At 48.6% G+C, this 19,799-nt stretch overlaps 2 long non-coding RNA genes across 5 annotated transcripts; one reads left to right on the top strand and one right to left on the bottom strand.

Moving 5' to 3' along the window:
• Nucleotides 1-701: 701 nt before the first annotated feature.
• Nucleotides 702-1,617, top strand: LOC127348545 (uncharacterized). Its single transcript, XR_007879820.2, has 2 exons — nucleotides 702-1,105; nucleotides 1,222-1,617. It is a non-coding gene; the product is annotated as an uncharacterized lncRNA (long non-coding RNA).
• A 13,986-nt stretch (nucleotides 1,618-15,603) lies between these two features.
• LOC127293521 (uncharacterized) lies at nucleotides 15,604-18,353 on the bottom strand. Of its 4 annotated transcripts, none has more exons than XR_007845880.1 (5): nucleotides 17,994-18,353; nucleotides 17,776-17,854; nucleotides 16,434-17,320; nucleotides 16,252-16,292; nucleotides 15,604-15,895 (listed from the first exon to the last, which is right to left on the bottom strand). It is a non-coding gene; the product is annotated as an uncharacterized lncRNA (long non-coding RNA). The 4 variants fall into 4 exon arrangements; XR_007845879.1 differs by having other exon boundaries at nucleotides 16,434-16,561; nucleotides 17,258-17,854; XR_007845878.1 differs by having other exon boundaries at nucleotides 16,434-17,849.
• Between the last annotated feature and the right edge of the window lie 1,446 nt (nucleotides 18,354-19,799).

Genomic DNA, 19,799 nt, shown 5'->3' on the forward strand with positions numbered 1-19,799 from the left:
ATGCTGCCGGCACACTATGTCACCAAGTTGACGCCGGATATGAGGAGCGTGCATGATGCTATTCTAACAAAGGAGAAGCTACTTCTTCAAGATAGAAATCCATCGTACCCGATTTTGATCGCCAAGGTGCCCACTGGCTTTGGCTTTGTCAACACATACCCTGCGGACTTGATATTCATTCGGTACGAAGACATCTTCAGGCTCTTGCACATGCAACAGCTAGACCGAAGCTTGGTCCGCCTCATATCGCTCAGCATGGCGCACGATATCGCCATGGAGAACACAACGCACATCGCTATCATGGACCCCTACTACATGACTCCAACTGTCGCCCAGACCGAACAAGCGTTTCTCGCCAACTATATCAAGAATTTCTTGGTGTTAAACAAGGATAAGAGTTGCTTTGTCATACCATATTTCCGCGAGTAAGTATTTGGTTACTAAAGTACCCTATATTACATTCTTTCATGAATTTCCTTAATAGCTGAGTATGATGGTTTATTTCCATTTTGCGCAGTTTCAAGTATTGCACCCTCCTCCTCTTTTACCCGTATCATTCCGATGTCACTTATCTCGACTCCGGGCTTGATAAGGACAAAGACTTCACCGACCTTAAGTCTACACTTGATAAAGCCCTCAACAGCTTCATAGCTGAGGTTGGCGTCAACAAACTCAGGCATGAGAAGAAAGTTAAGGGTTGCCATGTGTGCAACCACATAACCAAGTTCCCCTGCCTAAAGCAATCGGCGGATGACAATGGGATGGAGGCATGGTTTGCCATCCTACAGATGAGGGCGGTTGTAAGGTCTCAGAACGATCTCTTGTTGCCATCTGCTCTGCGGGGGAAGTTCGTGAACATGGCGGACACCACCGATGAAAACGTGAGAGGCGACTTCCGTGCCATCCAGCGGACCATTTGCACAATACTCTGGAGGGATGTCATCATGAATGGTGGCTTGTTCAACTATGCCTCCGCACTTTCTAATTCCGAGATACAAGGCCGATTAGAAGATGGATGTGACGAGAGAACATTCAACACGCTCGAGGGCATCCGTCCCTTCCCGCCGAAGTAGACTTGAGTCAAAAACTTTTGTGTCCTGCAAATGTTAGTCATAAATTACATAAGTATTTTTTATGTTTGTTCTTTTGCACACCTATATGTTATATCTCTCTCTATGGATGTACTAACAACTTTCATTTCTTTGTTGTGTGTTTGCATAGATGACGTACTATGTCGTCTACCACGGCAGGGTTCCTGGAGTCTACGAGGACTGGGAAGACTGTAGGAGGCAGGTCCACCGTTTCAGCGGCAACAGCTACAAGGGGTACACCACTTTGGAGGAGGCGGAAACTCGATACGCCAACTTTCGAGCGGGACAGAGGAGGGAGATGTGGAGGACCCCTTTCATCGTGATGATGCTTGCCGCTACCGCCTCTCTAGTTTACTATGTCATTGTTGTTTAGCTAGGTCGTCGACTGGACTTGTATGTATTTGTGTAATATGTGCTACTTCGAGTCGTGATGTTATGGTCAACTATCTACTATCTAAACTTGTCTTATTAATGCATGCATGTTGTGAACATTTGGGACTTTCTATATAACTGTGTATTCTGTGTATTCTGGTATACTGTGTATTCTGTGTATTCTGGTATACTATGTATTCTGTGTGTATTCTGGTGTATATTTCGAGTTTTATTTTTTTAATCCTGTAAACAATACCACCGGCGCCCCAAACCTGTACCCCTGGCGAAATTGTAATTGCCAGCGCTACAGCGTATTACCCCCGGCGAATTCGCAAACCGCCAGTGCTAAGTCGCTACCGCCGGCGATTCAGGTAAAGCGCCGGGGATAACAGCAGTTACCACCGGCGAATTGAAAAACGCCGGCGATACTACATTACCACCGGCGAGGTGGTCGCCGGCGAATGCGTAAACGCCGGCGGTAATGCATTTTGGGACGCCGGCGGTAATGGATTTCCTAGTAGTGTATATCTAATGAGAGCCACTTGGCTTTTTGAGCAATTGGTAACAAGCCCGGTCAATTTGAGACCATGCGCGCGTCAACTGTCGTCTGTTGTATAATGTCTACTAGGCCTATCAGAAGCTTGACCTCTGATCAGTAAATACGCAGGTCACTCCCTATGGTTGAGGCAGATTTGGAAAGCTACACGCGGCGCACCCGGCATAGGATTCATGAGTCAATCATGCTATCAGATTTGGCAAATACTCTGTACACCATTTTGGTAGAAATTTGAGAGGGAATGACGATCTTGAAAATAGAGCAGAGCCTATATCTTCATGTTCGCATGCAGGAATGAGGAGAATCCGGTTAGAGCATCTCCACCGGCGGTCCCGATAGTGTTTTAGGGCAGGCATCGAAAATGGGCTCGCACCAGCGCGCCTTAAATAGCGCCGACGATTTTTCGAGCCCAATAAAATCGCTGACAACCCCGGGCCGGCCTCTTCGCGAAGGGCACGAATCGGGCGCGTCGGCACCTCGCGGCACCACGGTTTTCGCGGTTGGGGCCACCTTGTCAGCGAGAAGACGCGACGGTTCGCATCGGCCGCGACACGGGAAGGTTGGTCGTCGGCGTTTAATGGTCACCCGCGCGGAAATCAAGGCGGCGACGAGGGTAGCGACTAGCCACATGGCGTCCACTCACCTACACCGTTGTAAATGCGGGTCGTTGGCACCCCTATTTAGTACGTACGCCATCCACCACCGTGGTTCTATCCTCTCATCACCACCGCCGCCGCCGCGCCAGTCTCTCCTCTCCACCTCAAAAATACCGCGCCGTCTTAAGACGACGTACTCCATGCTTAGCCTCAACGGCCACGCGCTGCCTGCGGCGCCTCCACCACCACCGCAGCCGCAGCCGCAGCCCGACGCTGACTACAACTTCGACGACGCAGTGGACACATGGTTCGCGGTATGACACGAGGCCTACGTCGCAGACGCGAAAGCTGAGGCGGCGGAGGAGGCGGCGCAGTGGGGCGAGCAACTGCATGCCCCCGCCGATCCGGGGCAGGCGGCGATCCTGGCGTCGTTGAACGCGCAGCGCTTCCGGAGGTTGAAGGAGGAGGAGCGGGAGTTCGTCGACGCGAACCTCGAGAACGCCCTCGAGATCTCGCGCCAGCGAGCGTCCACGGAGGATGCGGAGCGACAGAATCTCATCGAGCTGAACGCTCATCGCCACTACGAGGCGTTCGCCCGGGAGCAAGCGAGGCGCGCCGAGAACGAGTGTTGTGGGTATACTTCATGGGTGTACCATCGACAGTGCCTAGATCTGGCAAGCCCGGGTGGCCTATAGACGGTGATGTGGCATGTGGCCGATCGGGCGGCCCAGTTGCTGTTGATCATGAAGGATGAAGTCCGGCCCAGGATCAGTTAGCCGGATCCGCACCGACATTCGGAGGAACCCAGATCCAGTACGACGTATATGGAAGGCGGATCCTTGACGTACACGGCAAGACATTGTACCGTAGTTAGGCAATCTGTAATCCGGCTAGGACTCTCCATGTAAACCCTAGATCCGTGCGCCTTTATAAGCCGGATCCCGGGAGCCCTAGAGGCACAACCACAACCATTGTAACAACGCGCAAACGCCCAGATAATTCCAGACAAGCAGCAGTAGGCCCTGTCCTCGTGCAGGTGTTCCGAAGCTGGGTAACTCGCGTACCACCGTCCTGTGTGTACTCCGCCCTATGGCCCCTACTTCTTCTCCCCCTCGTGAGGATCCCTCCTCCGGGGTACCGTCGAATAGGCAACGACAGTTGGCGCCCACCGTGGGGTCAGCGGCGTCTGGAGGCCGGAACCGGGAGGGTTCCGCCATGGGAAGCTACGACGACACGATCGCGGTGGGGCGTGCTCTTTACGCTGGAAACCTTCCGATCGTCCCTCCGGATGAGTGCTGGATTCCGGCTAAGACTAACCCCGTCAAGCTCTCCATCGTCCCAATCGGCGGCATCCACATCTTCGTCGGCGAAATCATCGATTCCGACGGGAACGCACTGGTAAGTAACGCTGACGCGACCGCCGCTGAGCAGGACGCAGTCGCGAAGATCCGATCTGAGTCGCAGGAACTTCCTAAGGAAGATTCCGCCTTAGATCTGAAAAAATCAAAGCCCGCCCAATCCGCCCCTGAGCAGGAAATAACGGTGGAAGACCACTGCAGATCCGCCTGGGTTTCCCAGGTGTTAGAGAAGCAAAGGTGTCACTTCGTACACTTCATAGCCCATACCGCAGGAGCCGCCCCTCAAGAAGTCGGAGCTGGCCCCGTGCAGGTTGAGGTACCGGAGAACGATGACGCTCCGGATCAGCAAGAGGCTGTCGGAGAAAGCGACGCCCCGGGTGAAGAGTCGATCCTGGGCAACCTGAGCCCAACTTCCGATGATTCCTCCTCTATGGACACGGAAGAGTTCAATCGCAAGATAGAAGAACTCGGAGGCGGTGAGCAACCTGACGTCGATTCCGCCCAGCCTATGCAGGTTCTCACAACCGTGGCACCGCTGGATCAGCATGAACGTGAAGATGAAAACACCACCTCCGACCCAGGACCATCCAACGCCGGATCTCCGTTAGATCGGGAACGTCCGTTTGAGGATGTCCTGTCTCCGGAGGAAATAGTTGCACAAGCACGCATGGATTTGGTCGCACAGTCAGACGTCCTCAACAAGCCAATAACCCCTGGCGACGCTGCATATCCGGAGGCTTTAGAGGCCACTAGAAAGGAGATGTTGGCCACAGCCAAGAAGTTCGCCAATACCGCAGCTGCTATATTGGATGAGAGGGAAGAGGCTGCGTGATGTCTACGGGTGCTTCTATTCTTGTAGACAGTGTTGGGCCTCCAAGAGCAGAGGTTTGTAGAACAGCAGCAAGTTTCCCTTAAGTGGATCACCCAAGGTTTATCGAACTCAGGGAGGAAGAGGTCAAAGATATCCCTCTCAAGCAACCCTGCAATCACGATACAAGAAGTCTCTTGTGTCCCCAACACACCTAATACACTTGTCAGATGTATAGGTGCACTAGTTCGGCGAAGAGATAGTGAAATACAAGTGGTATGAATGAATATGAGCAGTAGTAACGGCGCCAGAAAAGTGCTTGCTGGCGTGCAGTTGATGGTAGTAATATTGCAGGAAGTAAAGATGCAGTAAAACAGTAAACAAGCAGCGATAGCAGTATTTAGGAACAAGGCGTAGGGATCATACTTTCACTAGTGGACACTCTCAACATTGATCACATAACAGAATAAATAAATAGATGCTAGACTCTACACCCTCTTGTTGGATGATGAACACCACTAACTGTGTAGGATTACACGAACCCTCAACACCTGGAGAAGGTATCCGTAAACACACATTGGTTGCCAAGTTTTTACGATTAGGTTCATGTTATCTATGATCACAGAATCCATTCCCAAGTCGTCCGTAACCGTGGACACGGTTTTTCGAAAAGATTTAACCCTGCAGGGATGCACAACTTTACCCACACGTGCCAACCGACTCTTAGTGCCAACGTTTGAGCTTTCTTCCTTGGAAAGCCGGCAGAGGGTGGTCGACCACGACCTTTACCTTTCTGTCACCTAGACCATGAGTCACGCGCTAAGGATTGTTCCGCCGTAACGCGTCAAGTCCCGAAGTCGGTCCTTAACGATGTGAGGCGAGGTGGGTTTCCCCAGGGGCCGCAACCCCCAGCCACCACGGCCACGCTTACCTACACACTACTAGGAAATGGCTATTCAGTGGCACACCACTATTCCCCATCAGTGGCGCACTGCTGGTGCGCCACTACTATCACGCCACTGCTAACTTTTAGTAGTGGCGCACTAGTGGTGCGCCATTGCTATTTGGCTTAGCAGTGGCGCACCAGGTAGTGCGCCACTACTAGCTTCATGGTGCGCCACTCCTAAATGTCTGAGGTGCGCCACTGGACAGAAACAAGGTGCGCCACTACTAAAATTTGAAATTTCTAGATCTGGATCTGGCACTTTTTTTCGAATTTTTTTGGCTCGTTATTTTTTCTCGTTTTTGTTGCTAGAATTATTTGTGCAATGTTCAATCTCATTTTTCTTAGCCTAGCCGCCGGTGAGGATGGATGAGAGAGGTAGGAGAGGTGAAGAGAGGTGAGGAGATGGAGGATGTAGAAGAGGATGAACAAGAGGACGGAGGCTAGAGGTAATGGAGGCCAGAGGGTCGCCGGAGGGTCGCCGGAGGATCGTCGTCGGAGGGTCGTCGGAGAGTAAGGTCACCGGAGGTCGACATAGTGCGGAGGTCGCCGGAGGTGAAGAGAGGAGGAGAGGAGAGGACGAGAGGGGTAGGAGAGGTGAAGAGAGGAGGAGAGGAGGAGGAGGAGGAGGAGGAGAGGAGGAGGAGGAGGAGGAGAGGAGGAGAATGTGTGGAGGAGGAGGGAGGAGGGAGGAGGGGGTAAGTGGCTGGCTCCTCCCACTTTGAATCCCGGCCATTTTGAAATTCGTGGGCGGGAAGCTTAGCAGTGGCGCACCAAGGCATGGGTGCGCCACCGCTACTTTTTTTCTATTTTTTTCCCAAAATCTAAAACCTGAAAAAAGTCCTGTTTCTGTTTTCCAATTGACGAATCCATTTTTTCTCCAAACGGCCGTAGGCCGTTGAATTCGAATAGGAAATTTCGTGTAGATAGATTTTGATATAAAAAAGTTTTTCATCGGAGGTCGTATGCAACCAGAAATCCCGTTTTACCGAAAGATGACGCCATTTTGCATAATATATCAAAATTCATTTTTTTAAAATTTCACTAAACCTAGATGACATATTACATGGGCATCTCGAAGGATTTTATTTTTTGAAATTTCTATCTATTTCTTTTATTTTTTTTCCAAACCCGAAAAGGCGATCCGCGCGGGGGTGGAAATGTTTGGGCACCACTTAGCAGTGGCGCACCATGCTTTACATAGCAATGGCGCACCATGTAGAGGTGCGCCACTGCTACATAAAATAGCTGTGGCGCACCTCTACATGGTGCGCCATTGCTATGTACAAGGCTGGGTCAAACCCATGGTCAAACTTAGTGGTGGCGCACCACAGAAGAGGTGCGCCACTACTACATTTTTTTATAGTGGCCCACCACTTTCCGGTGCGCCACTGCTAAGTAGTAGTGGCGCACTGCCCTCCTGGTGCGCCACTAACACCTATCTTACGGCTAGGCCTTTTCCTAGTAGTGACATGTTATGTACCTTTTCCCTCAAGCAAAAATGCAATGCATATGTCCAGGTAACGCGCAAACTATGTGACTCATGGAATTGACTAGGCAAGTTAGTAAGTCGAGATGGTACCATAATAGGGCTTTGTGTGGTTGTACGCTCGGTCTTGGTTCAAGAGGCGAGAACTCAGTTCCTAGGGTCGGCAGAAACGAAACAACCCACCACATCCCAATGTGGCCACTCGTCTGAGCCTTTAATCATGTTTAACAACATCCCTACACTTACCACGTCAACATGTCATGCTAGATTCATCTTATTGTAAGACTCCAGTCCGAAGACCGGAGTAGTAGCGTAACAAACTAAGCATGGCTAAGCATAAAGAGTTAAAGGCTCTAGCGGCGCACACATGCCAATCCTAGGTATGCTAGGAGCACTGGATCAGGGTAATGAGGCTACAAAGGTAGGACATGCAACAGATAGGTTAACTCTCTATCTATCGATAAAAGACAGTTGAATCGTATGCGATATGTAGGAACCACAGATAAAAGCATTTCGAAATCATAGATGAACCAGGTTAGGGCTTGCCTTGTCCCTCTACAGACGAGTACGGTTCTTCGGTGGTGTTGACGTCGGACTCCGTCTCATATCCTATCGCGAAGAACCAAACACCGAAAAGGGAAACACACATTCACGACATGGCATAATGCAATACGCATACAATATGAATGACATGTCATATTATGGAATTGAGTAACCCTAGGTGCTACATCGGATTAAAGGGGGTTCCGACAATGGACCCCGACATATGAGAGGTGTTTTTAGGTTTTTACTACTTTTGCAATTTTAAATGTTGCAATGATGTATGAAGTACTCATAAACATGTAGGGTTCATTTTTCTGATCATTTTGGTATATTATACACCTTTTTCTGAAATAATATGAATTACTAAAAAACAAACAGAAAATAGAAAAGGAAATATGACATCACGCTAACGTCATCATGATGTCAGCGCGGCCATGAGCTCACTGTGAGCTCGGGTTGAGCTCCGATCGGCCGATTCGGCCCACGATTGAGGGCGCGCGAGGGGGAAAGGTGCGGGGCGACGCAGGCGGCCATCTAGGGGCGGCGCGGCCGTGGTTTACCCACCGGAGCAGGGCCTCCGGCGGGGGCCGGGTACTCGACGCGGCGGCACAAGAGAGTGGGAGGGGGCGAACCGATGGCACCACGAGGACCAGGGACTCACCCTCGTCGCGATGGTGAGGTCGGCGACGCCGAAGAGGGCTCGCCGGCGGCGAATCGACGCCAGTCGACCGTATCTGCAAGGGTTAGGGTTAGGGTCTGGGGCGTGGGAAGGGGAGAAGTGGGGATCTAGGGTTAGAGGCGGCGGCGGCGAGATTCTTATATCCGCCGGGGCGGCGGGGAGCATCTGGCCGCCGGCATCATCGGGTGGCCGGCGTGCTGCCAGGCACCTGCTTTGGTGCGCAGGGAGGACGACGGCAAAATTGCAAAAAAAAAAACCCTGCGGGGTAAGTTGGGCTGGTGGGGGTGCAGCTGGGCCGTTTGGGCCACTTGGGCCTCGGCCAGGAAGAAAGAGAGGGGAAGGAAGTGGGCTGAACCCAGGGATAGAGAAGAGAGGGTTTCCTCTCCTTTTTCCAGTTTTCTGATTTTATTTCTCCAAGTTCTAAACCAAATTCAAATCTGTTTGATTGGAGTTTTGAAACTCAAATTTTCCAGAGAAATTTCTAAACACACATGGCCTTATTAAGAAACAATACAACCATTTGCTTAGTTTGTAAATCTTGAAAGATTTGAGTGGAAAAGAATAAGAGGGAAAATTGCATGATTGAATACAATTCAACTTTGATGCAAAAATTTACTCAAATGCAAACTACATGCATGAGATGCACATGAACACTCATTTATTTAGATAAACAAGGTTGGGATGTTACAACTTGTTTGACACGAAAAGAAACGCTTTTCCGTAGGAGGAAGAGAAAACACGTATCCCATACGCCGGGGGAAAATAAAATGTGCGGGCGTGCCAGTGTACAAGTACACAAAAATAAAAGGGAAAAGATACATATTAATCATCACGACTAATAAACTAATCCCGAGTGTGCGCTCCGTATGGCTCTTGACGCGCGCATGACTAGGCGATTGTAGTTTCCTGGTTCCCGGGGCCTCGGAAGACACCCGGTTAATTACTCCCGCGGATAGAACCGCGAGACACCTCCGATTAAGCTGCTTGGTCGTCGTCTTCGGTCTTCGCTTCGCGTTCTTCATGCATGGTGGTGGTGTGTGTTGGCGACGGCAGAATCCGTGTACTAGCGTGTACACGCGCCGTGGATAGCATGGCCTTTGCTCCGGCCATACCCGCCTCGCCGTCTTGCCTCGTCGGTCTTGAACGGTGTCGGTGTTGAAGTAGAGGTAACATGCATGCTTGAACTTCGCTAGACGTCGCGACGGCTTTGGAGTTTGATCGAAAGTGCAAGTGGTACACCCGCGAAAGAGGAAGACGTAGTTCGTGGCTTTCTTCTCCAAACGGCGATTTGCACAAAAATAACCTAAAAGTGAAAGGAAAGCACAGACTGACCCTCCGGCGAAACTATTTTAGCCATCTAACCCTTTTGTGTGGCGCCCCACACATCGGCGCCACACATGCCAGTGTGGCGCCCCTCCTGCCGGCGCCACAAACCCAGCCGACGTGGCGCCCTCGACGCTGAGCTGGTGCGCCCATCCGACGTGGCAGCATGTGTGGCGCCCCTTCCAACGGCGCCACACATGCCCTTACAATTGCCCAAAACATACTGTGAGACAATTCGTCTGGGACTTAGCCGTTTTGCGAGCCTCTATGTGTGGCGCCGATGCCACGGGCGCCACAGTAGCATGTGTGGCGCCGATGCCACGGGCGCCACACATCCACTTAAGTGTGGCGCCCGCGCCCGCCCCCAGCCCGACCCTCTCTTTCTCTTCTTTCTCTCCTCTCTTTCTCTCCTCCAACCGCCGCCGCCGTCCGCCTCTCCGCCGCCCCCCACCAAATCCTCCACGGATTGGACAGATCTGGCCGGCCAAATCCATCCCCATACAATCCTCAAGGTATTCCCCTTCGTTCCCCTTCGATTCATCCAAGATTTGGTCCGGTTTAATTCGTTCCCCTTCGATTCATCCTAGATTGGAAATGTTGGTTGTGTTTGAACCTGTTGCGGTCAAAACCCACCGGCGAGCAGCGACGGGCAACACAGTAGAGCCGGGAACAACTTAGGGCTGCGGCTGGCCCTGGTCCCTATGAGCGACGGCCCGCAAAGCCTCTGGTACACACGTCTGATGCTGATGCAAGGGCGTGCCACCTGACCTATACCTGGTCAGGAAGGTGATGGAGATGCCTCGCTTAGTTTCCTGCATGGCATACACGTAAACATTAAATACGAGCCTCGATCGGCTCTCAGGTTATCCTGTGGATCGGCTCAAGGAGCCGATCCACCCATGATTCGTACGAGGTGCACGAATATATGGTGGTCCTGCTTGATCAAGATAAAGCTAATACGATCTACGACGATTTAGGGTTTTCACTGCATAATCGGATCATCCTACTCACGATTGGGCCTCGCGGCCACGCACGGTGATCGTAAGCCGATCCAAGACAAGGCCAAAAAACCAACACGAGGTTGATCCCCGGAACATCCTGTCTAGGACTAGCAAACGACACCCTACGTGCCGCTGGATCCTCCAACCCTTTGTAAGGCCTAACTATTGCAGATATTAAACTAATCCTTGAAGAACAAGGAGCAACCGTAACGGATCGAATCTACTAAATAAAGATCAAGTGGGGTGCCGCCCCCACACCTAAGATAGGTGTGAGGGCGGCTAGATATGCAAGGGTCGCACTACGATAGCATATGATACGAAGAACAATGCTAACCCTAACACATCTAAGATAACTACGTTGCTCGCCATCAAAAAGGCTTCAGTACGAGCAACGCTTGAACAACATAAGCTTGTGCTGCCTAGATCGCAAGATACGATCTAGGCAGCATGATGCTTACCGGTAGAAACCCTCAAGACGAAGGAGTTGGCGATGCGCTAGGATTGATTTGTGGTTGAACATTGGTTGTTGTTTATTCCATAAACCCTAGATACATATTTATAGTCCGTAGACTTTCTAACGTGGGAATAATCCCAACCGTGCACAAGCCAAACTCTATCTAATTGATACGTATCCTACTATATTACAGATACATGGGCAAACTAGTCCAAACTTTGCATATAAGGCCGATTCACGTATTTCTTCTATGTATATTCTTCAAGCCCATCTCCAATCGCGGCCCACCTCTGATCCGGTCAAATTCTGGTGATAACACATGCCCCCCTGGTTTTGGAAATGACAGTTCCAAAATCATTTTGCTTTTCCTTCGTCGGGTCATATCGTGGCAGAGCAGAACCGTCGCAGTATCCTCCATCATGATGCCTTGCCTCTTCCACTTCTGCGTGAACTCCCATTTTTGAAGAAGGTTTCGACGAAGGACCAGCCGATGACACCCCAATCGGCTTTTAAAACAGAGCATCTACCAGGCCAGCTGCCCCCCGAGCCTCAGTCAAGGCGAGAATAGCGGTGAGGATACACGGATCAGACAAAGGGCTTTGAACTCAGGTAATTCTGAGACAGCCACCATGCCGAGCCAGCCAAACTTGCCCCCATCGATCGCCTCTTCTTCCGTTGAAAGCCGATATTGTAGACGAAACACCAACGGCTTAATGAGCAAAAGGCTGCCTTGCATGCCAAAACTGGCTCTTCTGACAGTACTGCTGAACTGGCGTAAAGGGTTGGAAGTCCTCGAAGAGAAAGTTCGGGCACCAAAATCGGCTCATTGCAGCTGAGGAAGCTCTCATTGTTCACTCCCTCAAGGAAGCAGAAGGCCTTGAAGCTGAACTGAAGACCGACTTGGTGAAAATCCGCGTCTTGAACACGCAGCGGGTAGATCCTGTGTAATTGTACTAGAGTCGATGGCTGTGCATCGGCTTTATTTCTTAGCTCTAAAGTCGATGTCCGTGCATCGGCTGTATACCATGAGAAAAATCATCTATGGAAGAACATTGCAAAACCAAATGACATTTGGACTGAAAGGGCAAAAGGTGGCATCTTCTGGATATTATCAACATAAAGTAATATAACAAGTGCAATATGCAAGTATGTAGGAATCAATGCACAGTTAACACAGATGTTTGCTTTTTTAGATAGAAGGAAATGGGCAAACTGACTCAACAATAAAAGTAGAAGAAAGGCCCTTCGCAGAGGGAAGCATGGATTGCTATATTTGTGCTAGAGCTTTTATTTTGAAAATAAGAAACAACTTTGTCAACGGTAGTAATAAAGCATATGAGTTATGTAAATTATGTCCTACAAGTTGCAAGTCTCATGCATAGTATACCAATAGTGCCCGCACCTTGTCCTAATTAGCTTGGATTTACATGGATTATAATAGCATAGCATACGTTTTAACCAAGTGTCACAAAGGGGTACCTCTATGCCGCCTGTACAAAGGTCTAAGGAGAAAGCTCGCATTGGATTTCTCGCTTTTGATTATTCTCAACTTAGACATCCATACCGGGACAACATAGACAACAGATAGTGGACTCCTCTTTAATGCATAAGCATTCAACAACAGATAATATTCTCATAAGAGATTGAGGTTTGTTGTCCAAACTGAAACTTCCACCATGGATCATGGCTTTAGTTAACGGCCCAATGTTCTTCTCTAACAATATGTATACTCAAACCATTTGATCATGATAAATCACCCTTACTTCAGACAAGACGAACATGCATAGCAACTCACATGATATTCAACAAATAAATAGTTGATGGTGTCCCCAGGAACATGGTTATCGCTCAACAAGCAACTTATAAGAGATAAGATGCATAAGTGCATATTCAATACCACAATAGGTTTTAAGCTATTTGTCCCATGAGCTATATATTGCAAAGATAAAGAATAGAAATTTCAAAGGTAGCACTCAAGCAATTTACTTTGGAATGGCGGAGAAATACCATGTAGTAGGTAGGTATGGTGGACACAAGTGGCATAGTGTTTGGCTCGAGGATTTTGGATGCATGAGAAGTATTCCCTCTCGATACAAGGTTTAGGCTAGCAAGGTTGTTTAAAGCAAACACAAGTATGAACCGGTACAGCAAAACTCACATAAAAAGCATATTGAAAGCATTATAAGACTCTATACCGTCTTCATTGTTGTACCTTTTATCATTATATCGAAGCCGATCGCTTGAACCGGCCCCCTCTTTGTCCTTGCCACCAGAGTGACTGCTTTCTTCTTTGTCTTTGCCATGGCGGTAAACAGAATGAGCTACCATGTAGTTAATTTCCCGGCGCAGAGCTCTGGTCCGTTCTTCTGAAGGGGTGGACAGATCTACTTGGTCGAGGGCACCCTCGGCTGTAAAGCCGTTCCACCTGATGCCATGAGAACGGGTCTTCGAGAAAGAGCCGATTAGATCGGCTTCAAAGAGAGCCTTGAGCTCATCGTACCTCTTCTTGTGCTCATCAGGCAGCTCTGCGTACGTGACTGGGTCGCCAGCCATCTCAGCTGTGGATCAAAGTCAAATGATCTCCCAAAACACCACGGGGAAGGAGTAGATGTCAAATCACTGCTGGGGTACGTGATTTTTTTTTACTGGCCGATTTTCCATTGGCTCCTAATATTTTATTGCCCATGCGTCTGTCTACCTGATTATGTGCCCCCCCGAGCCGAATCTGTCAGGTTACTGCAGATATCGGCTCTGCGGTTATCGGCTCTGCAGATGTCCCACCGGGCGTGCCAGAATGTGTTGCGGTCAAAACCCACCGGCGAGCAGCGACGGGCAACACAGTAGAGCCGGGAACAACTTAGGGCTGCGGCTGGCCCTGGTCCCTCCGAGCGACGGCCCGCAAAGCCTCTGGTACACACGTCCGATGCTGATGCAAGGGCGTGCCACCTGACCTATACCTGGTCAGGAAGGTGATGGAGATGCCTCGCTTAGTTTCCTGCATGGCATACACGTAAACATTAAATACGAGCCTCGATCGGCTCTCAGGTTTTCCTGTGGATCGGCTCAAGGAGCCGATCCACCCATGATTCGTACGAGGTGCACGAATATATGGTGGTCCTGCTTGATCAAGATAAAGCTAATACGATCTACGACGATTTAGGGTTTTCACCGCATAATCGGATCATCCTACTCACGATTGGGCCTCGCGGCCACGCACGGTGATCGTAAGCCGATCCTAGACAAGGCCTAAAAACCAACACGAGGTTGATCCCCGGAACATCCTGTCTAGGACTAGCAAACGACACCCTACGTGCCGCTGGATCCTCCAACCCTTTGTAAGGCCTAACTATTGCAGATATTAAACTAATCCTTGAAGAACAAGGAGCAACCGTAACGGATCGAATCTACTAAATAAAGATCAAGCGGGGTGCCACCCCCACACCTAAGATAGGTGTGAGGGCGGCTAGATATGCAAGAATCGCAATACGATAGCATATGATACGAAGAACAATGCTAACCCTAACACATCTAAGATAACTACGTTGCTCGCCATCAAAAAGGCTTCAGTACGAGCAACGCTTGAACAACATAAGCTTGTGCTGCCTAGATCGCAAGATGCGATCTAGGCAGCATGATGCTTACCGGTAGAAACCCTCAAGACGAAGGAGTTGGCGATGCGCCAGGATTGATTTGTGGTTGAACGTTGGTTGTTGTTTATTCCATAAACCCTAGATACATATTTATAGTCCGTAGACTTTCTAACGTGGGAATAATCCCAACCGTGCACAAGCCAAACTCTATCTAATTGATACCACTTCAAGAAATATGCTAACTGACGACCCTTCATATTGGTCGTTAGAAGGTCATTGTCTACCATCTATGATCTTGGTGTGACCAAAAATTGTTGGTCGCCAGTTGAGCGTCACTGACGGCTCACAACGACCTTTTCTTTTAATTGGTTGTAGAGGATTACGACTAAATTTGATGGTCATAGATTTCATGACCAAAATATTGGTCATCGGCAATCCAGCATGTCCACGTCAGATCCAACATGGCGAGTCCTACGTGGCAAATCTGTGACCGAGCTAAATGGTCGTGGATCAAATTCAGCCCAGCCCATTTATGTGGTATATGCAGGCCAAGCCCAATTATTTCAGCCTTTCAATTTTCTCGGCCTTGTCCTTTAACGATCAGCTTTCCACAGTCCGTTTCATTTTTGGGCCTTGGCCTTTAGAAAGTACAACTCTATATTGGGCCCAGCGTTTTAAAACTACAGTTCGTTTTGAGCCTATAATTGCGTTCAGAGATTAGTCATTCTGCCAAGCATTTTTAGAGCTCAATCCAGGTAAAAAACAGCATGTTTCATTTCAAAATAGTACAGACGAAAATCTCAACTGAAGGGAATATCACTTCTCACATAATAGCTAAATGTATTACAATATTACTGTGGGAAAAGAGGTAAACATCAAAAATAGTGTAACCCTAAGGTATCACAATACAACAGCTGATATTTGCAAAGGCTTCACACTTCGAGTGAAATTCTTCAGCCTGTAGTTCCTGTAGCTTCCTTATGTTCCTAGAGTCACTTCGCTGCAGATCCCAGCATTAGTGCACATCAAGGGAAAGTGACAGGGAACTCACGCGATCAACTGGTTGTAGAGGTCGAGGGAGGCGCAAAGGCACTGAACGCAAGAAATCCTGTTATGAAAAATGAAGAGGATAATAAGAACAGAATGCTAATTAAATCAAAGTATCTACGAAAAGTAGTGCTATTGCATTTGTCTTGTGTTTCAACCCATTTGATTGGGGTCAAACTTTTTGTAAACCCTTTATAAAATTAATGTTACTAATAAACAGTATTCTATGGTGTTTTACTATATGTTAACAGATCAGACTTACATGCTGCATTTATTCATCATACATATTCAAGGTGCTTACATTCCATCACTAATAAGTTCAAGGATTGATTGATTACAAAACGATACAAGTACAATAAATTACCAACAGAACCTCGAGGCAGAAGCTCAAGTCGCTCTACCTTTTATGCTTTGTCTGACGAGGCAAAAAATTCCACAAATCCTACAATATAAAATACAGCAAATAAGACAAATACCATATATATTTGACAAAGTTGCTAGCACAACACAGTGAACAGACAACTAAAGATTGATACAAAATCTTAATATCACAGTACCACTAAGTTGCTAGGTAAATACCCACCTTTCATGTCCAACAGTGTCACAGATCTGGGCCTCGAAGACCTTGTCGTCAACATGGATGCTGAGGGTGCCAAACTCGACACAGATGGTTGACCAGAACTCCAATAAGGATGCACTACACTTCCTCTCCTGCATACGAACAACATATAGAGTTGGCCATGAGAACTGGGACTGTAAGCATAGAAAAGAATATATGATTCAGGGTAATCAAAACTGGGATGAGAACTGAATAGTAGTGCAGCAGATTGGAGCTTAACAATAATCATGATAAAGTTAGATTGCAGCTGGTAATAGGTCAACAGTAGCACATCCTCTCCTGATTTATACAGAGTTAGAAACTTAAGGAGATCCAACCCAATTTAAGCATTAAACAGAACTGAAGACATTCAATTTCATGAGAAACACTGTCAGTAGCCCAAAAAAGTATGTTTCGGTAGCCTGTACAGCTAAAAGAATAGCAGCAACTGATACAGAGATCAGCATCAGAAATTCATTTTGCATAAAAAAAAAGCTGACCAGTACAAGTTATCGAACGAAAACTAGCAATTAAAATAGGTTAAGGCAGGTGAACAAACACAATGGAGATGAAAAAAAAGATAAAAGAACACATGCAACCACGGATGAAGTATTATAGCCTGAGCTAAAAGCATTATGTCAGAAAGTGAACAAGTACAACTATGTACGAACTTATGATTCTGTTGTTACTGTGGGTCAACTGTGTCAAAGCAAAATAAAGGCCAGCAACTTGTATAAACCCAATTAGGACTATTGACGGTGAAAAACAGAGTAAATCCAAGCATGTTTCGTAAACATGCATAAACATACCTAGTTGGGATCAAAGCTATCATTTGCATCAGTTACTTCGATGAACATTGCTAAACAAACAAGCTGTCATCATAACATAGCAATGGTTAGCAATCTCATAAATCTCCTCTATACAACTGAGTTGATAGAAATTGCTGTATGACAAAGGATTAAAACAGAAAATATCAGGACAATTGATTCTTGTACAAGCAGAACTATGTACAGACCATGCAGAACACATAGCAGGCATTTGAGAACCTTTGAATAGCTCATTCATATCAGACTAATATGGTGCAAGACTGCAAGTTATTACTAGAGTTCTTATGATACGAAAGCAGAGTAGAAGTGTTTGCTGTTAGCTGCTCTCCATTAAGTTATGGTCCAATCACAAAATCAATGAACAAAATAGTTCCTAATTTCGCAGTCCATAGTCCTTCTAAAGCTACTGATGTGCGCATGCATCAATGACATCTAGAAGGTTTCTAATAGCTGTTTGAAGCACAAGACCATTTTGACAAAATAAAGTAATTGGAGAGGACCAGCACAACAATCCTCGGCAGTGGAGGTCGCCTGGGCTGTGGATCTCATGTATATGCGCCAAGAACGTGGCCGCCTGACCTGAAAAAACACTAATCCGCACCTTGAAAAAAAAAGAGAACCACGAACCCGTGGTCGATTTTCTTCCAGATCGTGCTCGTGTAAGAAGACCGCCCAGCGCACGAACTAGGAAAACGAAGAGTGGGGGATTCTGTAGTACCTCACGAAGGGAGACCGTGGTGAGCGCCACGACGCGGAGCCACGACGGACGAGGAAGCCCGTGGCGGAACACCGTCAGACACCAAGTGGACTCGGTGAACTCAGCAGGTCACGGAGCCGGCAGCGACGCCGGAGCGGATGAATCCGGTGGCAGGGAGGCCGTGTGCAACCCGATCTGGCGACAGAGAGGCCGGCAGTCGCGGCAAAGACGGCCCGCCGCCGCCACTAGAGGCCATCTGAGGCGTTTGTAGATGAAACCGTGGGTTGACGCGGCCGTCGGCGGTCAGCCCCGCGAGGGCGACGCCCGCGTGGTTCGCGACGCGAGGCTGTACCGCTGTAGTAGCGGTGAGGCGAGAGAGATCAAGATGGATAGAGCATGTCTAGTAGAGCCCCTAAACCCCTAAATCTATAAAAATAACCGCTTTTTTACAGTTTTTGATGAAAAAATCGCAAAGACTAGAGCCCCTAAAACTGTAAAACTGTAAAAAAAATTCCCAGGTCGGACCTGGGAATCCCTTCTTGGCCTGTAGAAACGAGGGTTGGGCAATCCAACCCGTCCCCGACCTGTAAACGTCCCGGACACGCGCGGGAGGGAACTTTCAGCTCGTTCCCTCTTCCTCCCCCGATCCCGCCGCCGCCGCCGCCCTCCAGCCCCGCCGCGGCCCGCCTCCGCCGCGCCCGGCCTCCTCCGCCCCGCCTCCGCCGCGCCCGCCTCCTCCGCCGCGCCCGCCTCCTCCGCCCCGCCTCCGCCCCGCCTCCGCTGCGCCCGCCTCCGCCCGCCTCCTCCCGCCCCGGCCTCCTCCGCTCGGCCCCGCCTCCGCCGCGCCCCGCCTCCGCCCCGCCCTCCTCCCGCCCGCCCTCCTCCCGCCTGCCCCGCCCCGCCCCGCCCTCCTCCCGCCACTCATGGTCGTCTCCGTGATGATCTAGTCGAGCACCAGTGGCATTTGGATGGGCAGCGCCGTGCCGCATGATTTACCTTTGTTCTATTTGATTCGAACAATTATTGTTGTATGGTCCAACATTGTTGTAACAATTTGAATGATTATTCTTTTATGTGCGCGAATGTACTATTTGGTGTTGTAATAAATAACTACAATGCTTATTGTTTTATGTGAAATGTGATGATATTTGTGATATGTGAAATGATGATATGTGATGAAATCTGTGATATGGCATATGACAGTTTTAGGGGTTGGGGTTGAGCCAAAGACTAGAACCCTCAAACTGCATTCTTTAGGGGTTTAGGGGTTCTACTCTTTACCCCTGTTTTTCAACCTGTAAAAATGCACAAAAATGGCTATTTCCAACCTGTAAAACTGCTATAGAGGTTTGAGGGTTTAGGGGCTCTACTAGACATGCTCTAAGGGGGAGCCGAGCGGTGGGACTGGATCTAGGGTTAGGGCAGAGAAGAAGAGAGCGAAGGAGGCTGGGGGTGGCGGCGGCGGAGGGAATATGTTAGAGTTGGTTTCGGAGAGCCCGCGCGCGACTGGGATTCTGGGACTAGAAAAATGTGAAAATTGGGTTCCCCGCGCATGTCCGCCATACCGATGGGAAAATATCTCGATTTTTGTGGTTCCATAAGTCATTTGTTTTTTATTTTTCTATAAGTGGCAACAAAGTGGGATTTTGTGAAACAACTACCAAAAAAATCGTTAAATTGTGCCATTCTAATTAAAAAAAAATTGTATACCATATTTTATGCATAAATCACCAACTAGTTGCATGCAAAAGCTTCTAGCCAATTCTCACCAAATAATAAAATCATCCCATTTAAAAGAAAGTGAGTCAAAATTTTATATCCCTATAT

This window comes from Lolium perenne, chromosome 4, assembly GCF_019359855.2.
Source record: "Lolium perenne isolate Kyuss_39 chromosome 4, Kyuss_2.0, whole genome shotgun sequence".
In the NCBI taxonomy this organism is placed as follows: domain Eukaryota; kingdom Viridiplantae; phylum Streptophyta; class Magnoliopsida; order Poales; family Poaceae; genus Lolium; species Lolium perenne.